The sequence below is a fragment of the Antechinus flavipes genome, chromosome 5 (assembly GCF_016432865.1).
Source record: "Antechinus flavipes isolate AdamAnt ecotype Samford, QLD, Australia chromosome 5, AdamAnt_v2, whole genome shotgun sequence".
In the NCBI taxonomy this organism is placed as follows: Eukaryota; Metazoa; Chordata; class Mammalia; order Dasyuromorphia; family Dasyuridae; genus Antechinus; species Antechinus flavipes.
This window is the reverse complement of record NC_067402.1, coordinates 98178596-98194417: the sequence shown is the minus strand read 5'-3', so window position 1 is coordinate 98194417 and position 15822 is coordinate 98178596. Positions and strand designations below refer to the sequence as shown.

The following is a 15822-nucleotide window of genomic DNA, read 5'->3' as shown; positions in this document are numbered from 1 at the left end:
CACTTCACCTAGTGACATTTTAGGCCTAAAAACACACCTGTGGAAGGTTCCTGATGAGGCTGGCCCAGAGAATTATGGGTATTACACCTGTACACAAAGTCACTCCCCAACGCCATCTTTAAGCCAAAAAACTAGCACAACAGTGAACAAAACATCTGGTTTCTCTTTTTCCTATAAATTTATCTTTCCAGCTCCTGGTTGTTTGCTAACATTTTTTTTAATTTAACCTGCAATTACAATTAGCAATTACAATTATAATAAACTTTGCCCCTTGACCTGGAGATGGGTCTGAGCCAACAAATTATTTAGAGAGTTCTGATTCTGGTCTGGAACCTGAACCTTTTGGGGGTCCCATTGAACCCCAACACTCTTCTGGCTACCTTTATACTTTTTTTTTTTTTGAAATCCAACTTCAAGCAACTTCCTGATATGTTCTGTCCTTTTCAATCCCATCATGCCTTAATATGTAAAATGAAAGAATTGTGTGTTATGTGGCAAGTACTGGACTCCATAGTGTTCCACTCACCCTTTTACAGCAGCATAATAGTAAATGATTCTCATTTTTTCCCTCTCTTTCATAGCCAGTAAAAATTCACAAAGTTGAAAGTTTTTTCTTTTTAGTGTGTGTGTGTGTGTGTGTGTGTGTGTATTTGCCCTGAGGCCAGACCCCCAGCTTCTTTCCATTATTTAACCCCATTTTATCTTGATGCCATTCTGCCAAGTAGCTAGTTATATGTATGATTATTTACATTTGACAGTTCATTATGCAGAGTAAATAAATGAATTTGCTAAAGATCTCCTTGCTAGATGGTTGCAATTTTGTCTAGAACTCTGGTCATTAGTGTTCTGATCATAGTGTATTTCCAGATCTGTATTTTTAGCCAGTCAGGAAAGAAAGGAAATCTTGGTGGGCTAGAAAAGTATAAAGGTTGATATGTCTCTAGAGTTGGGTATGTTTCATGATGCCAGAGTTTCCTGTCTTATCTAAAACTTATATTTGCCTTAATGTCTAATGTAGTTTCCTACACGCAGTAGATGCTTAAATGTTGATCCATAAAGGATTGTAGTGGGACCAAAAATTTAGAGCTAAAAGGGTTCTTTTACCCCTTCATTTACAGATGAGTAAATTACATTGACTAATAAATTAAATTGACTAAGATTATGGAGGTCCTAGAAGTGATATCATCAGTCATCTGACTCTAAAGGCAGAGCTTATTCCATCATGCCAAGCTTCATCTCTTGGTTCTATTATTGTCTATAGTTGTGTGATCTTGGGCAAATTGTGTCTGTGTGTGTGTGTGCATCATAAGTATACAAATATATATGTATACAGATAAAACAAAAAGTACATATATTTTAAAAATTTCAATGGGTAATTTTCACATATCACAAGGACTACAATAAATGCAACATACAGTTGCTTTTATTTCTTCTTGAGAACAGGGATTAACTTTTGCCCTTCTTTATATACCTGGTACTTAGCATAGAAGAGATTCATAATAATAAATATTTATTGACTAATTTTCCTGACTAGGTAATTGCATATAACCCCTGAAGTAGCTGTCTAATTTTGGTGGGTGACGTCATAAGTCCGAGAAGCTAAAAGCCCTGGGTTGGAATGAGTGGAGCAGGTAAGTGATGTGGAAAGCTTTTGCAGAAGTCAGCCACCAACAAGACGTTTTATCCATGACCGACTGTTTAACTAGCAGAAATATAACAGGAGTTATTTGGATAGTAAAGAGGAAAGGTGACATAGTTCCACAAACTGCTTTGTTTTGAGGAGGATTGAATATCAATTTTTTTGCCAAAGGTAGCTAATTACAAGTCACTGGGATCTCTTTTAAGTTTGATTTTATCTAACAGGTTGTTTAGCATTTCTTTATGTACATGAAGTGAATAAAGTATCTGTCCCATTCCTGATTTTTTTTTTTAACTAAACTTTTTACTTACAAAATATATGCATGGGTAATTTTTCAACATTGACCCTTGCAAAACCTTTTGTTCCAAATTTTCCCTTCTTTCCCTCCAGCCCCTCCCCTGGATAGCAGGTAATCCAACACATGTTAAATATATTAAAATATATGTTAAATCCAATATATGTATATATATTTATATAGTTATGTTGCTGTACAAGAAAAATCAGATCAAGAAGGAAAAAAAAAAACTGGGAAGAAAACAAAATGCAAGCAAAAAACAACAGAAAGAGTAAGAATGCTATGTTGTGGTCCACACTCAGGTCCCACAGTCCTCTCTTTGGGTGTAGATGGCTCTCTTCATCACTGAACAATTGGAACTGCTTTGAATCATCTCATTGTTGAAGAGAGCCACATCCATCAGAATTGATCATTGTATAGTCTTGTTGTTGCACTATATCCATTTCTGATTTTTATAATATATTGGATATCTTTTAAACTCCTTCTTTTGGGGGAAATTCTTTGTCTTCAAGCATAAAGGTAGAGTCTTGAAGAACTGGAGAGTATAAGAATGATGGCCAGCGTTTCACCCCATTATAGAAGAGGTTCCCTAGAAGTCCAATTGTGTGACAAAAGGGGAGACTACACCAGTCCCTCTATGTCTAGAAGGAATTTTTTCCAAGTGATACATATGATTCAATAAATCATTCAATTAGATCAGTTTTGTTTAAGACTTTGTCTATATTCTTTGAAATTCCAAACCAGACTAGTGCAGGGATAAAAATTTACAACATCTAAGATAGCATGCAATGTATTGTAAAGCAACAAACTTGTACACATGGGAGCTCCCATATGCCACAATGACCAGAAGAACTACTAAAATTGAAATAATGTCAAGACACACCATTTCAGAGCTTGACACTAGAATATGACAAGTTTTTTAAGCACTAACCACTAAATGAATGTAGAGAGGATAATAAGATTTGTTCTCAGACCTAAGCCTGAGGAATGACACCTGAAAGCCACGCAAGTCATTTTTACAGGTATTAAACAAAGTAGCACGAAAACTTTTTGTTGTTGTTTCTGTTTAGTTTTGCAAATATAAGATATTTTTTCTTATTTTACTGAAACCATTATATCCCTTTGAGAAAAAATTTCCTTTCTGTACATTTGGATTGGTTAAAAAAAAAAAAAAAGCTTTGTAACTGAACTGAATAAAAAATGGATTATATACACAGATAAGATACAAAACCATGGATTTGTGTTAATAATTTTATGAACTAATTAGGTTTTTAGTATTATTTTCAACCACCAAAAGGATTTACCCTACTTATGTTACATATATTTATGACAGTGGATCATCTGTGCTTTATGAGAAGGCAAATGTATGGGTGAATATAAAACTGAATGTGATGGAAATCAATTTTTTAAAGTAAAGCAAATTTTTATAAAGTCATTACTTACTGAGTATCTGAAAAGAATCTTAGAATTTGGGGGTATTGTTTTGCTTTACAAGATTGTCATAAATGTAGGAAGAGAATGTTTTAACAATATTTAAACATGTAATTTTGCCTTTTAGAGACAAAAAAATGAAGGCTAAGATAAAATAATACTTTAAAAGGGTATTCCTTTTTAACATTAGGTCTCTGATAGGAACACTTCCCAAGGTATATGGTATTTTGCCCCTAGTAATGTGTTAGGGCAAAAATAGCACTTTCCTGAACCAGAAGAAAAAATTTCAAGGCTACATGACCTTGATAACTCAAATCACTATGGTCAGCCCCATTTTCCTCATTTGCAAATGAAGGCTGCTGTACAAATATCTAAAATTTCTCTCAATTTTAATTGCTAAACTTTCAAAGTTTTTCACATCTCTTTATCAATGGTAACTAACTTGATAAACAGATTTCCATTTTCTTTGTAATCGATTATTTGGTTTATGCATTTAAAACATTTGAAAACATTATTGGAGGGAAGAAGAGAGAGAGGAAAGGAGAAAGAAAAGAAGGGAGGGAGGGAGGAAGAGAGGAAGGAAAAGAGATAAGAAGATAAAAAAGATAAGAGATGATGAAAGTGAAGAGATTCTAATAAGAAAAAAGGAAAGAACCAATCATCAGGAAATAGTATAATGTCAGGACAACCTTATCATGTAGGGATTGATAGCTATAAATGCATTAGTTACCTCCTTAGGATATCATTATGTCACAAAGACAAAACAGACATTAGATAAGCTTTCAAGCCTTTCTGCCCAGCTCAAAGTTTTGACTTTTCCTGGACCACTCAATAAATTATTCACCTTTTCTTTGCCTGCCTATCTATCTCTTACTTATATATATTCTGGGACATACTGATCAAGTATGGCCAAGTTTATGAAAGCATGTTGTAAATTTTAGAGTAGTACATAAATTACATTAATGTAATTTACATAAATGTAAGCTTATTGGAATGTCAAATTATTGGAAATATCAATAAAATTTCTAAAATTAAAATTCTGGTTACTAAAACAAAACTTCAGTTATTTGGAAAATCCAGAATTGTATCAGTGTTCTAGGAAGAAGATAATGACTTGTTACATTATATTCAAATGCATTTAAGTAGGCATTATTATGTTTCTATTTTCCCTCCAGAACAACAATAAAAGTTCCCTAGCTCCTTTATAATGCATGAGTGTACTTAAGCTGTGCCTTTCTAAGTATTCATCTTCTTTGTTGTAAACATAATGGTGGTGGGATTATGCCTGATTCTTTGGAACAGTTTTTAAAAATCATTTTCATCCTCATAGAAGCACATTATGCACTTAAAAGAAAATGTTGAAAGCAGAATGTTACTCTGTCTGTTATATTCTTCCTGGGCTGATATTGCTGATGTTTTTTGTCACAAACATTCTTAAACTTTGTGGTATCCTAAAAGATAATTTCTCTTCCCATATTATATGTCACTATGTCCCTATAGATGTTTGAACAGCTTTACATATCTTATAAATAAATCTAGGTCGATACTAAATACGGAGATATGAAAAATCATTAAATTATATAACTTGGCTATATTATCAATAATTTATGATAATATTAATTTCAATTCACATCCTATTTATTCTTTTATTAGCATATCGTGCATGTTTGACTAGTAGAATTGTAGTTAGAAGACATTCTAGAAGTAGCACAAAACAAACAAAGCCAACCTCAAGCATGAATTCTCTCTACAACATCTCTAGCCCTACTGATGGACCATAGCTTCTAAGGGAAAGAACAGTAAGGAGGTCCCCCTGACCTTAGAGTACTTCTATTCTAACAATCTGTGATCCCGAGTTCCTCCCACCATCACCACCACCTTAGAATGCTATTGTTCTAACAATCTGTCCCATAAATGATTGTAAAAGTCTTCTACCCTAGGAATATAATAAAATTTCTTCCCTTAGACTTTAATGATCCTGAAATTCTCTAATCTTAGAGTGCTATTGCTCTGATAATCTGTGTGTCAATGATTCTAAAGTTTTCTGGCTTTAGAACAGTCCTAGAACTGCTGGTCAAAGATAAGCAAATTCCTGAGACCACTCCTTAGTTTTCCCTCTAGGCCATAAAATGAGCATCTCAATGATATGAAGAATGGATAAATGTGTCTCCTTCCTGCTGGTTCTTTGCTAAACTTTTTTGGAACTTGGCACACTTCAACTGGAGGTACAATTACAATAAACTTTGGCCCCTGACTTGGATATGGGCTTAAGCCTACAAATTTTTTTGAGATACCTCGTGACATCAGTTTGTGACCCCAACCTTTTGGGGTCCCTTCTGAACTTCAACAATAACAAGAACATCTCCGGTGACACTGAGAACTCACTAAGACCTGTAAATTTGATGTCAAATATCATTAGGAAGAAATAAAGATAATACTGCATGTATATCCTAAACCAGAATAAGGTAGGTGTATGAAATCCACTGTTCTGAACACATTTATAAAGAGTTAAATCTTTTTATCTACAAGGCATAGCAGAAAACAATCTTTTGTTTCCTGTATAAAGGAGAGGGGCAGCTAGGTGCTGCAGTGGATAGAGCACCAGCCCTGAAGTCACAAGGACCTGACTTCAAATCTGGCCTCAGATACTTAACACTTCCTAACTGTGTGACCCTGTGCAAGTTATTTAACCCCAATTACCTCAGCAACAACAACCAAAAAAAAAAAAAAAATCATAAACAAGAAAATTAGGCATATATGTAGAAAGTGTGAGAAATGGATGGCCATTTATTTGCTTTCCATACTTATGAAAATTACATTGGAGAAATAAAATTTAAATTAGAAAACTAAAATCCACAAAGATATCAAAGAATAAGCTAGGAGAGAGGTTATCTCTGCAAACAATGTAAACTGTTTGGGAGCAGTGACTGACTTGTAATCTGGGATGGTGCTCCCAGCTTTGACAAGAATGTTTGGTTTTTTGTCCTAGCCCTTCAATGTCATCTTCCTCCTTCTCCTAGAATGGAAGCTCCTTGGGGGCAGTCACTGGCTAAAGAGGGGTGGATATAATGTTCTCTTCTCTAAAATATAATGTTCTGTGAGGGCAGATTTCTTGGGGGGCTTCTGGGAACAGCCTTAGTTTCAGTTCTGTGTAATAATCACCTCAAATGCAGCCAGCTGTAAATGTTCATATTCTTTATTGTCTCCTTCTAAATAGCCCAGTTAATTTTCTTAGAGGCCTATCTCTCTTGTTGGTTCCAAGAGCTCTTGCTGCTAGTCCTTTAACTCTGCCAGCTTCAGCCTGCAGCTTCCTCCGAGTCTCTCCAGCCCGAGAGAGTGGGCTTGTGGGCTTCTGTGACTTGTGAATCTTCTCCACTGAATCCTGACTTGTGAATCTCCCAAAGTTCCCAGTCAGCACAAAGGTGGAATGAATCAGACTCTGCCTCCTAGAGACTGGGCTTGTGGGCTTCTGGGAGCTTGTGGGAGCTCCTCTTTATATATGTTCTCTTAAAGGTGTGAACGCTAATAAGTACTAAGTACATCAGCATTGTCTCTATCAATTCCAGTGACTTAGCACCTTGTTTCAAGTTCCGGCCCATAACAGGTGGAGAGTCATGTCATAACTTCTGTAATTGTAAACTTTCCAATTAATAGAAAATCAGAAGAAGGACTTGTGCTTCAGGATAGAAAATAAAATGCTGCTTCTGGAGTTTCAAAGATGTGTCTACTCACATAGACACCCAAACTTGCAAGAATGTAAAATAAATCTTTCTTGCATTTATCAGTGATGAGTGAGGTTCCTGAGTAAAGTACTCTGGTTTCTTAGAGAAGGAATGAAGTCATGGAGACAATATGATACTGAAATATTTTTAAGACGTAATAAAGATAATATAATCCTTACTGAATTTTCATTGTGTTATACTTACACTGAACTTAGGAAGCAGCAATACTTTCAAGCTATACCCATATGGAGTAGATTGGGTTCGAGTCTCTACTAATTGATAAAATTCTTTTTAAAACCTTTTTCTGTTGTAAGTTTGTTCTTGACTAATATATATCAAAATATGAACCTTTATCTTCTTCCAAACTCTCCTTCTTTTTACTACCTTCCTTTTTACTTTTGGCATAGCACTTCCTCCCAACTATCCAGGCTTTTAATCTTGATGTCAATCCTTGACAGTTTAATTGTGTCTCATTCCCCTTTTTTGAATAGTTGCTCTCTTCCCTTGTCTACCTTCTAAACATTTCTTTTCTTCTCTGACACTGCCACTTCTCTGATAGTCTTTTAGAATCTCAAACCTAGACTATTTTCCCCCATTGGAGCATTTTATTTATATGTATGTTTTATATCCTTAAAAAAAGAATCCCAGGATTTTTTCTCCTGTGTTTTTATCTCACTTCATCATAGCCCATGATGCTAGGTGAGGTTGTAAGAACAATGAGCCCAAATTGACAGGATGTTAGCAGATTATTCTGCCATTTGTCCAGATCTTTCAATTAAACATCAAAGCTGAGGCTGATTACACTACACTTTTTTAATCTGTCATTGAGGTTCACAACAATTTTTCCTGTTCTATGATCATCAATGACCTCATATTCATCAATGTAATCATGTTTCATCATCACACTTCAGAACGAGAGTATTAGCATGGCCTAGTGAGAATCTGCATTTTCCTCACTTTTCTGCATTGTTGATGCTTTTGAGAGCATCTGCTGGGATATTCATGTGAACCATGGTGTCAGTGCTACATGATGGCAAGAAAGAGCAAAACCTAGATTATTTTAATAGCCTTCTAGTCGATGTCCCTGCCTGTAGGACTGGGCTAGAATCAAGTCTGATGACTCAAGTTTCACTCAAATATCACATGTGGAAAGAGGCAAATGTTACAAAGGACAAATAGGTACTTCTTATAGTAAAATCATAGGGAATCTGTTGTCTTCCTACTTTGTTTTCCTTTTTTTTAACTTTTTGTTACTAAGCTTTAAGATAATCTGAGTGATCATTATACGATAGTAAATTCAAGAAATGAAAGCTGAGAATGTTCAATTTGGGGCATACCCTTCTTTTACTAAATACCTTACAAAGTAATATAATTCAGATGGCTGAATTCCACAAAGAAACTTTTCAGTTCTGTCAATCTTCTACACAGAATTTCATCTCATTTCCTTGCTTGATGGCCCATTGCCACTCTGCTACTAACCTATTGTTTTTAATCAAAAAAAAGATGCTCAATTGAGTTAAGCATACATGGTATTGTGTACTTGTGTCCTTGCTAAAAAGAACTGTGGGAAGACGGGCAAAGGGAAGGTGGGTGACAGTCAACCACCAATATTCCATTAGTTTACACAGAATTGGATTATGGTAAATTATGAGAGTAAAAGTACTCAGACAAATGCTGATCTAGTTTTTTCTGTTGTTTTACCTGCACACATTTCTGTTTTATGGATTACACTGAGTCTCTAAAACTGATTCTCTGTCACTCATGGCTGGGAATGAAAGGTCAATGTTCAAATAATTTTTTTTTATTGTTTCTGTGAGATTCAATTTGATATTTCATGTCGCTCTTTGCATAGGAATCACTGAGGAAGCACTATGAGTTTTTGCTGATGGGTGTCATTCTCCCAATTTCTCTGAAGGACAGAGCATTTCAAGGTCAAGCTGCTTATAAGCAATGGCACTGCCAATCAGGTAACAGATTTTTTTACTCAAATTTTTTTCCTTCTATGCAGAAATATATGCCTATGTTTATATATATATATATGCAAACATGTATATGTAATATATACACATGTTTCGAGTTGGATTAGTAACTGTACAAGCAAATAAATTGCAGGACTTCAGAGTCTCTGGCAAAGAATGTATTATAGTATAGCTTAAGACACAAAGAGACAAAGATAAATTAAAGCTAACAATTCAAAGAAATTTGGCTAAGTAACCAATAAATTCTATAGGAATTCTGGAGAGAAAAGGACAACCAGAGGTCCTGGTGTTTTGTAGAAAAGGAAGAGAGCAAGAAAGAGCACAATTGACAAATGTAAAGGAAGTGTGTGAACAAAGACACAGGGAATAGTACAGCATATGTGCAAAGAATTATGGGAGCAGTTTGGCTACAATAAACTTTCTTGTAAAGCAGCAGTTGGTACTCAAAGGGTGGTCCAAGTATAGTTAGGTATCCTTAAGGTGTTTCCTGGGGCTCCTTGAAATCAATACAATTTTCTAAATAATACTGATTTATTTGTCTATTGAAATACTCCTCCTTTTTCAAATTACATATCTATATGAGGCCAAATTTTCTTCTTATACTTCAGCCAAAGCATCTTATCTCAGCAAATAAATGTAGAAGTAGACTTGAGAATCTATTTTTCTATTAAGACAGACATTAAGGAGTTTGCAAGAATATGTAAAACAATACTTCTCTTGAATTTTGTTTAGTTTTGGCAAGATGAGAATTTATCTGTTTTATCACAATTATTTTAAATGAATTAATATTTTTTCAGTTATGTTTTAATTTCTAATATGATAAAATAAACCCAGATTATAGGGATTTGAATGTTATGCTAAGGAGTTTAGACATAATTGAATCATTAGTCATTATAGTATTTTTGACAATAGTGACTATTCAAAACAATGTTTTACGAAGATTACCTACAGCAGTAGTATTATAATGATAGATTGTGGTGAAAAGGGAAGAAATTAAAGGCAGGGAACTATCACAATAATATATCAGATCAAATTAATGTTTACAACTGACAAAAATCCTGGAGTCAGGTGAGAAAATAGGTTTGAAGAAAAGATGAGTTTCGTACAATTTGAATTTGAGGAAAAAGTGAGACATATATGAGACATATATGAGACATAGAAGAATGAGATAGAGATTGAATTTAGGAGAGATAAGATTTAAGGATATAGATTTGAAGTCATGATGATAAAAGTGGTAAATAATGCCAAGGGATTGAATGAGCCAAAAGATGCATTATATATGTATATACATACATACATATATATGTGTGTGTGTTTATATATGTATGTATACACTTACACACTTATAGAGAGACACAGAAAGAGAATGTATGAGTTTGTGAAATGGGGAAGAGACAAGGCAGTAGAGAAGTTCTAAAGAATATCTGAAAAAGGAAAGAGGTGTCATAAAACAATGTTGAATGTTACATTTGGATCATGAAAAAAAAAGCTGAAAAAAATCAGTGAATTACTGAAAATATAATAAGATTTATTAAATACTCTATGTCAATCACTGTGATACAAATAGGCAAGACAATCTTTGCTCTTAATGAACTTATATTCTAAGAGGGAAAGACAAAAACATTTGGGGAGGAAGGTAATCGTAGGGGAAAAAGTTTTGATATAGGCAGAAGAAAGATGAATGGAAACATACTGTAGATAACGACAAACACTTTAAAGAAGGAATAGTAACATACCCAGAGCAAAAGGCAAGAACAAAAGGAGGAAGAGAAGAGAACATCTGATGGCAGAGCATATGGCAAAGTACCTGAGGTGAATAGCTACAGGGAACAAGAACAATGGCCTGGAACTGGTTATTTTTGTTATTCAGCCATTTTCTATTATATCCATCTCCTTCTGAGCTCATTTGCAGTTTTCTGAGAAAAAAGCCATTTGGAGTTTTCTACCATTTTCTTCTCTAGTTCACTCTCTAATCATTCAAGTGACTTGCCTAGGGTCACACACCTAATAAGAGTCTGAGGCCACATCTAAATTCAGCAAGATGAGTTTATTGACTGTAGCTCTGGCAGTCTATCCACTGTGTCATCTAGCTGCCCCAAAACTAACTATATATAGTAGAATAAGAAAGTCTGCACTTAATTACTCAGCCATTAGGACAGCTCAAATCGTAGTTGGATAACTTTTAAAACCTAGTAGATCTGGTGATTAAGTGTTCAGTGGTGAATTTAGAGAAAATAGTTTCAGATGAGTGGTAGGATGGTAAGACCTATCACTGAACTGAGGTTGAGTCTCACTTAGAGAAAACCTTGAACTGTTGCTGATGAAGTCATTCATTTTACATGATAGAGGAGATCATTTTTCAAAGATAATTCAAGAAAAGGAAAAAAGTAGAATTATATGTCACAAATTATGACCATGTGATACATTTTCCTTTCATTAAATACACACACACACACACACACACACACACACACACGTTAAGGTCAGATGTTTAATGCTTAAATTCAAATTGATTCTGATTCTTTTTTGGTAGATCACTAATCACGACTCCTTTTCCTACTTCACACTCTCTGTGTGAGGCTCCATAACATTTAGAGAAAAATTCTTTGTAAACTATAAAACACTAAAAACGTACTATAATCATCATCATTCATTATCATAATGATTATTCAAAGTGTGTTCCATTTTATTATCAAAAACAAGCAATAATTCCATCTGAATTGCATCTTAGCCTTGAACAATTTGGGAAGAACTGGAGTACCTGAATCTAAAGACCTCTCAGACAATTTAGGAGGAAAAGAAATTTTTTCAAGAAGATTCTAAGAGGAAAGATTTAAAAATGTATTCCAAGAGAATAAAAGTCAAAAATTAAAAATAAAAAGCAGGGACACCTAGTTAATGCAGTGGATAGAGCACCAGCTCTGAAGTCAAGAGGACCTAAGGTCAAATCTGGCCTCAGATATTTAACAAGTCCTGGCTGTGTGACTCTGAGCAAATCATTTAACCACAAATACCTCGGGGAAAAAAAAAAGGTAAAAGGAAACCAGGTAGGCTCATTCCTTGCTAATATGGAGCCTTGAACTATAACATCTGTCTCACCTTCTCCTTATACATAAGCAACAAAAAGATGCCTGAGGAAATCACATATTTAAGATGAAAAGGCATGTATTACAAATTCATATTGTGAGAAGTGAATGGACATTTATTTGGTTTCCACAGTTGTGAAAATTAAATTGAAGAATTGAAACAAATTAGAAAACTGAAACTCACAAGGACATCAAAGAATAATCAAGGGAGGAAGTGATCTTCCCTCAAAAGAATGTAAGGGAAAGGGACCTGTATGTACAAGAATATTTGTGGCAGCTCTATTTGTAGTGGCTAGAAACTGGAAACTAAGTGGATACCCTTCAATTGGAGAATGGCTGAATAAACTGTGGTATATGAATGTTATAGAATATTATTGTTCAGTAAGAAATGATCAGCAGGAAGATTTCAGAAAGCCCTTGAGAGAATTACATGAACTGATGCTGAGTGAAATGAGCAGGACCAGGAGATCATTATATACTTCAACAATACTATATGATGATCAATTTTGATGGATGTGGTTCTCTTCATCACCACATAGCTTAAGCTTTAGTTTGCCAATAAATTACCATCATAATAGATGCAATAGCCAAATCAAGTTGGAGTTCTAAAAGTTGGTTATGTTTTTAGTTCAGGCTTTGTCTTTTGGGGGGGAGGGGAAGTTAATTAGTGCAAGGAATTGTATTAGAAGAACAGCAGATAAAACTTTTTTGGGGGACATTTCATTTGAATATTTGAAAGAATTAAGGAGGATTATCACTAGGATAAAAAGATCCTGTTAGTCTAATATCCAAATGGAATTTTCACTAATCATTGTTCAGATTCTTTGGAATCTTTTATCCATGCATCTTTTCTCCTTAGTAGAAAATTTGTGATTGGGATTTTGAAAAATAATAAATTTAAGTGAACAGAAAATTGAAGATAACATTTCAGTCATAAAAAATATTCTGCAAGAATCTACATTTGCAAACTGACAACTTCATTCACGCCTCACTAAAGTAGCTTTTTCTTCTTCATCTTCTTTGTTGCCCAGAATTTTAATTCATTCTTTTAGTCTCTTTTAAACTAGTCAGGGAACATTGTGGGGAGAGAGTTGTGGAATAAAGGAATGAATCTAAATCGAATTATAAGTGTCCTTTTGGAATACTTGTCTTAAAATCTATTAATAAAGATTAAACTATATAAAACAAAAATTTAAGACAAGCGGTGCCATCACTTGTTTATTTTATAAATGCTTATCTTGAATAAGACATTTCTCTCTTTTTTACTCAGATGATATCTGATATCTCTGGTATTATATATAGATAGTACAATATCTTAATTTGGATTTGGATTCAGGAAGGCTTGAGTTCAAATCCCACCTCAGATACTATCACTATGACTCTGATCAAATCGATTATCTTCTCTCAGTCTCAGTTTTCTTTTCTCTAAAATAAGGATAGTTGGGCTTATATCCCAAAGAGATCTTAAAGAAGGAAAAGCGACCTGTATGTGCACGAATATTTGTGGCATGTCTCTTTGTAGTGGCCAGAAACTGGAAACTGAGTGGATGCCCATCAATTGGAGAATGGCTGAATAAATTGTGGTATATGAATATTATGGAATATTATTGTTTGGTAAGAAACAACCAGCAGGAGGATTTCAGAAGGGCCTGGAGAGACTTACACGAACTGATGCTGAGTGAAATGAGCAGGACCAGGAGATCATTATGTACTTCAACAACAATACTATATGATGATCAATTCTGATGGACCTGGCCATCTCCAGCAATAGATGTTCCAATAGAGCAGTAATGAATTGAACCAGATATACCCAGGGAAAGAACTCTGGGAGATGAGTATAAACCACTACATAGAATTCCAAATCCCTCTATTTTTGTCCGCCTGCATTTTTTATTTCCTTCACAAAATAATAGTACACTATTTCAAAATCTGATTCTTTTTGTACAGCAAAATAACTGTATGGACATGTATACATATTTTGTATTTAACATATACTTTAACATACATAATATGTATTGGTCAACCTGCCATCTGGGGGAGGAGGTGAGGGAAAGGAGGGGAAAAATTGTAACAAAGGGTTTTGCAATTGTCAATGCTGAAAAATTGCCCATGCATATATCATGTAAATAAAAAGCTATAATAAAAAATTTTTTAAAACTGTTACTAATATAAAATATTTGGGAGTCTACTTCCCAAGACAAATTTGGAAACAATATGTACACAATTACAAAACACTTTACACACAAAAACAGATGTAAAGACCTGGAAGAATAGCAAGTACTCATGGGCAAGCCGAAGTAATACAATAAAATTAACAATTCTACCTAATTTAATCTACTTAACTCAGTGACATACCAATTAAACTGCCAAGAAATTACAAAGCTAGGAAAAAATACTAACAAAGTTCATCTGGAGGAACAAAAAGTAAAGAATTTCAAAGCAATTAATGAAGGAAGAAAAGCAAATGAAGGTGGACTATCTGTACTAGATCTAAAACTATATTATAAAGCAAGGGTCATCAAAAGCATTTGAAACTGCAAGAAACAAAGTAGGTGATACATGATAGGAAATGACTATAGTAATCTAGTGTTTCATAAATCCAGAGACTCAGCTTCTAGGATAAAAACTTGCTATTTGACAAAAATGGCCGGAAAATTGTAAAATAGTATGGCAAAAACTAGGCAGTGACCCACACCTAACAACCTATAACAAGATAGGGTCAAAACAGGTTCATAATTTAGATACAGAGTGATAGTATAAGCAAATTAAAAGAACAAAAGATAGTCTACTTCTCAGACCTGTGGAGAAGGAAGGAATGTATGCCCAAAGAAGTACAAACACAAAATGAATAATTTTGATTATATTGATTATATTAAGTTAAAATGTTTTGTGCAAACAAAATCAATGCAGACAAGATTAAAAAGGAAGTAGAAAACTGGGGAAATTTTTACATCCAAGGATTCAGATATTCAGATAAAGGTTTCAGACAAATTATATATATATATACACACACAAAGAGAGAGAAAGAGAGAGAGAGAGAGAAAGAGAACAAATGAACGAGAGAACTGACTCAAATTTACAATACAATTCTACAATACATAAATGGTCAAAGGATATGAATAATTTTCAGACAAAGAAGTTAAAATCATTTCAAATCATATGAAAAAATGCTCTAAATCACTATTGCTCAGAGAAATGCAAATTAAGAAAACTCTGAGGTACTACTACACACCTTTCAGATTAACTAAGATGACAAGAAAAGATAATGATAAATGTTGGAGGGGATGTGGCAAAACTGAGATAATAATACACTGCTGGTGACCATTCTGGAAGGCAATTTGGAACTATGCCCAAAGGCTATCAAACTGCATGCCCTTTGATCTAGCAGTGTCTCTATTGAGCCTATATTCCAAAGAGATCATAAAAAAGGGAAAAGGACCCATGTGTGCAAAAGTATTTGTAGCAGCCCTTTTTGTAGAGTTAAGGAACTAGAAACTGAGTATATGCCCATCAGTTGGAGAATGGCTGAATAAGTTATGGTATATGAATGTTATGAAATATAACTATTCTATAAGAAATGATCAGCAGGTTCATTTCAGAAATGCCTGGAGAGACCTACATGAACTGATGCTAAGAGAAGTGAGTAGAATCAAGAGAACACTGTATATGG

The 15822-nt window shown here is 34.3% G+C and overlaps 1 protein-coding gene and 1 pseudogene across 1 annotated transcript in view; both read right to left on the bottom strand.

Annotated features, from left to right (window-relative positions):
• TPK1 (thiamin pyrophosphokinase 1) overlaps positions 1-15822 on the bottom strand; it is a 508741-nt gene that overhangs the window by 150725 nt on the left and 342194 nt on the right. The window lies entirely within an intron of this gene.
• Positions 7450-8100, bottom strand: LOC127538153 (40S ribosomal protein S15a-like; annotated as a pseudogene).